Source organism: Lissotriton vulgaris, chromosome 1_1 (assembly GCF_964263255.1).
Source record: "Lissotriton vulgaris chromosome 1_1, aLisVul1.2, whole genome shotgun sequence".
Taxonomy (NCBI): Eukaryota; Metazoa; Chordata; class Amphibia; order Caudata; family Salamandridae; genus Lissotriton; species Lissotriton vulgaris.
The window spans coordinates 466622418-466627612 of NC_141685.1; the positions used below are offsets into that span (position 1 = coordinate 466622418).

General features: G+C 61.2%; 1 non-coding gene and 1 pseudogene across 1 annotated transcript; both read right to left on the reverse strand.

Annotated features, from left to right (window-relative positions):
* Positions 1-1501: 1501 nt before the first annotated feature.
* On the reverse strand, positions 1502-1618 carry LOC147747355 (5S ribosomal RNA; annotated as a pseudogene).
* Positions 1619-1859: 241 nt separating this feature from the next.
* Positions 1860-1966, reverse strand: LOC147747356 (U6 spliceosomal RNA). Its single transcript, XR_015300371.1, has one exon. It is a non-coding gene; the product is annotated as a U6 spliceosomal RNA (small nuclear RNA).
* Positions 1967-5195: the final 3229 nt, after the last annotated feature.

Consider the following 5195-nt stretch of genomic DNA (forward strand, 5'->3'; position numbering starts at 1 on the left):
GGGGAAATAGTGTGCACATGACGTTTTATGCACACGTACCCTTCTGCGCTTAGTGTACAGTTTTAAATCACATTTTTTCTGCGCATCAAAGGAGCTCCTGTGCATTCTTTCGCCATCCAACAGGCTGTGATTGTGGACACAGCCATACACCCTTGAAACCCAGTTACTCTTTTTAATGTTAAAGTAACACCCTGTCGGGAGAGGGTGCGACTTAACGGTTAGAGGGCCGATTTTAAAGCTGGGGCCATGTTTGAGTCTGCGAGAAGGCTCAAACATGCCCCGGTTACTTACCGGTAATCTTCATTACTCCGAGTATAGTCTTCCTCGCCACATGATTTACATAGTGAGCTTTAGCTCCACAACAGAACCCTCCAAAGCAAAAAGAAACCACCTCCCACCCCCTCCCAACATGGCCGACCAGTCCCACCTGACCTCTATAAGAGGCGGGCCGGCCCAACCAATCAGCCTGATCTACCAAGCAAACAATGAAGCCGATAGCCAGACAGGGAGGGGGGGAGGGAACTCATGTGGCGAGGAAGACTATACTCGGAGTAATGAAGATTACCGGTAAGTAACCGGGGCATTACCTCCTCGTAAGTCTTCCTCGCCACATGATTTACATAGTGAGCAAATACCCAAGCTAACAAGGCTTCATTGACCACCATAACCACAACACCACATGGTGATGCAGAGAAACCAACCCAAGGTTGATGTAAACAACTGAAAAGAAAACAGGGACCACAGGAAACCTGAAATCAAGACCTCCAGGAAAAGGAGGCCAACCAGGAGTCGCAGCTCCAGCACTCAGAACGGCCCCAGCGAAGTCCCCCCGGGACTGCTAGAGACCCACGTACCAGGCGGGTGATGACCACGCCGAAGTCAGACCAATACTCCACAGAGGAGACACCCACTAAGGGGGCCCAGGGAACAGAGCCACACCTCGCAGACCGACCCTGGGCCCCCGCCGGATCCACCGAACCCAGCGAAGCGTAGGGAAGGATGCCAGCCTGTGTAAGCCCGCAAACCAAGGAGGAACGAGGGTTAGCGGCCCGAACGAAACGGGCCCAAAAGGCATAACACAGGTCATCCCACCGGGAAAGGAAAAACGTGCGGCTAAGAGAAGCCAAAACAGCACGCCGAACAACCAGCCCGGACAAGGGAGGAACCACGTTGGTCGGAAAAAGCGGTAAAGATACCACCTGAGTCCGAGGCCCCAGGGAAGGGACCCCGGGAAGGACACGGGGGACATGCCGGAGGAGCAACCCCGTCCGGCAAAACCCGCAAGAAGGGCGGGGAGCGGAGGAACGACCCCCGCACGCCCATCCGCCCAGCAGACACCATCGCCACCAGGGAACCTGACAGGCGAGGAACCGCAACCGAGGGCCGGGTCCCAAAAGGGCGGGCCCCGAAGAGCTCGTAGAACGAGAGAGGGAGTATGCAAGTGTATTGCGATGTGCATAGCGCACGTATCGCCCAAAGGCAACAAGGTGCGTGCCTTGGGAACCCGACCTGGTATTCCCCTGTGAGATATCCCATCCAGGTACTAACCAGGCCCGACCCTGCTTAACTTCTGAGATCGGACGAGATCAGGTGCATTCAGGGTGGTATGGCCGTAGGCTGCAGGAAACAAGGTGAGACTCAGGCATCCCGCCGCAAGGGGCCCAAGTGGAGAATAAGCAAGCATCTGCCCAGAGTTGCAGAGTGTGAACCCGTGAGACGAGTAGGCACCGGCATGAGAATTCTCGAGTCCATGGAAGTATTTAAGCCCAAGACCCACCGAGGCGGGGAACCGAACCCAGGTCCAGGACCAATCTCAGTTACCGGGACTGCCGCCTCCAACCCCTGAGCCACACTGCTCCACCAACATGGAACGCTCCACGAATTTGCCGGACCTCCTTGCGCCGGAGCCGTGGCAATCCTCTCTGTATCTCTCCAAATCATGTATACGTGCCGCCGGAGCGAGCACTGGAACAACCGCGGGAACCCAGCAGCAAAGGCCTCCTCCGCTCCAGAACCAGGCCTGCACAAGGAGGCAGGCCAGCCGACAAGAGCCGGCTCAACACCGGCGCCGAGAGCGGGGGACCCAATCACTGTACGGGAAGATCCGGGATCGGCCAGGTGGCTCGAATCGCCAGCTCGGCCAAGGAGAGGGAACCCGGGGCGGAGGAACCCGCCGGGAGCCAAAAACAGGAATGCCCCAGGACATGCGTGGCAACCACGCGCGGGTGCCAGGCACATCACCCCAAAACAAGTCCATGCGCAGCCGGGTCGAGCACCCAGGAGCACCCCGGCCCTGCCCAAGCGAATCCAGCCGAGGACCCGCGAAATCAGAGGGCACGGGGGAAACGCGGACATCAGACCGAAAGGCCACGCGAAAGACCGGGCAATAAGGACCCGGATGGAGGAGCAGAACCCGGGCAGGAGGGCCGAGTCCCCCTCCCAGAACCTATCCACCGGAGGCAGACCGAGCCGAGGCACCAGGCGCCGAAACACCACCGGGGTCAGGGCGAGACAAGGCAACGAAGGGAATTCCGACACAGGCGAGCCGCCGCCACAGAGCCGGACCCCGGGGGAAGGGTGGCCCGAAGGGACAGGACCGGTGACACCGACCCACCCAGGGCGACTGACCCGTTTTTAGGAACGCCTCACGAATAAGCGAGACAATCATGCGCAGGGGCCACGCCAAACTCCTCCGAATTGTTCCAACATTTGTACATGAGTGGCCGATGCGAGCACGGCCAATACATGGGGACAACGAAGCACAGGCGCCAAGGCGGCAGGTCAGGAGGAGTGCCAGCAACCCCCGATGCACGAGGTGCTGAGTGTCCGCCGGAGAACCCAACGACCTCCAAACGACCCGGCGCCAAAGGACGCCCCCCCCTGAAAGAACCAGAGGGAAGTACCGGGACCAGGCACACGCCCCCCCGAAGGAGGACAAGCCCGAGACGAGGACCGAAGGGACCACCATACATCGGCCCGGAAGCCGACGGCCGAGAGACACCGCCAGATGTGAAGCCTCATTCCCATGTGGGGGGGACAAAAACGGGGCCGCGAGGAAGCACATGGCCAGACAGGGAACCCCAAGACCCACACCCGGCGAATAAGATCCGCCAGGCGGGCCAGGCGCACCGTCCCCACCCATGGGCCCAGAACAGAACCACAGGCGAGACACGGGAAGGAGAAGGCATAAGGAACGCTACACGAATGTGCGTGACCACCTCGCCGGGGCCATAAGTTCCACCTCCCTTGGCGACCCATTAGGCCCTCGCGCCTGGCCGCTGACCAGACTTCAACTCACAGGAAGTGGCCGCGAGGGGCGTAGCTCGCCCGACCCGAGCAGCAACCTGTACAGCTATGTCTGCAAGGGAGGAGGTGGTCGTACAAGCACGCTTCATTTTTATTATATGTGCTGCCGAAGCGAGCATCACTAACCTTCCGAGGAGGTGGATCCCGCGGAAAACCGCAAGACCGGACACAGTCGCTGTGGAACCCCCCAGGCACTCCCTGTGGGGCGTCCACTCTCGGGCACCCACAATGTGGATGACAGGCCGCCTCAGCGATGTGGGGGCTGTCCTGGCGAATAAGCAAGCTATTGCTCCGAGATGCAGAGTGGGACTCCATGTCAGGAATGGGCACCGAGGATAAACAGGTCGGTGGGATATTCGAGCCCCCGATCCGGCGAGGCGGGGAATCGAACCCTGGTCCCGGGCAAGACCTCTGCCTCAGGGCCTGCTGCACAAACCATTGGGCCACACTCCACAACCTGGCGCGTGACCCCCCAGCACAGGGGCCATGTCAAAACGACTGTCGCGTAAGCGCACAACACCCCCTAAGGGCCTCAAGGCGCCGGTATGAATGCCTAAAGCCCTCCGTGGACCAACCAGGACCGACCCAGCTCATTCACTGAGAGCGAACGAGACCAGGCGCTTACAGGGCGGAACGGCCCAATGCCGCAGGGGTACCCTCAGGCACCCCCAGAGAGACGCATCCCAGGTGGAGGCAAGGCTTCCAAAGCCTCGTGGGGGCCGGGTATGCGACAAAACCACGCTATCCGTGCCCAGAAGATCCTTGCCCTGTGGCAGGGGACCGACCCCGGTACCCGGGCCAAACCACACTGGAATAGCACTACAGCCCTGGCCGGATTCGAACCCCGGCCAGTGAGGGCCGTCCCTACCGAAGGCCCAAGTCCACGGATCCAACAATGCAGCCGCAGCGAGCCCCTTCGGAAGGGGCGGCTCCGTCGCTGGTGACGGAAGAGAGGCCAGGACAGACTGAGGTCGATTACGGCCCCTTGTAGCGGACGCATCAGGCCCCTGTGCCCTTAACCTGGCTACACGCCCCAGACCGTCCACGGGGGGAACACGGGCCCCCCCGGATGACAACTGGAACAGCTGTGTCCCCCTGAACGCGCCCCAGGCGCCGGGGACAATACCTTGCAACAGCCGAGCCGCCCTAGGACGGCAGACTGCGGATCGGGTGGACCAACTCACCGCCCCCGCAGGGACGGACCCTTCGCGGGGGCAGGCCCACCAACGGCAAAAGCCTTACCTGCGCGTCCTAGCGCCCCGGACCTTCCTCAGGGCGTCAGCACCGCTCCGCGTGCCGCCGCGCCTGCAGATGATCAGCAGCCCCGGTCGATACAGAGGCCGCACCTGGCCGAGCGACGCCCCGCCCCCACGAGGCGGGAGGCACCCGTAGCCAACCCCCGCGCTGCAACCAGCCGCGGGACCCAGGATGAAAACCCCGTCAGGAGGCGGAAGCGACCAGCGCCGTTGATCCGAGGCAGCAGATCAAACACCCGTACCCGACCAGCCGAGCCCCGAGGACCCGCCGACCGACAAGGTAGGTGCTGCAAGGCTCCGTAGTACCGAAGCACCCTTCTACAACATTAGGGAGTAAATGTATGTCTAATGCATCCATAGAATGACAGTCAACGTAATACGCCATATTTTATGAGGAGACCAGCAAGCTCAGCATCACTGCCGCACATTCTGGAGTCTGTCGTCCTAGACACTATCGCCTCAAACTCCCGCAAGCGCCGCAGCGACCCCGTGCGAGGCACGGTACACGCAGGCAGGCCAAATCACGGGGGCACGGCCCAGGGCCACCCACCGCGACGCGGAAATGGCACAAGACTGGGGACGCCGGGGATTGAACCCGGCGCCCCCTACATGCAAGTATGCGCACCACCACTG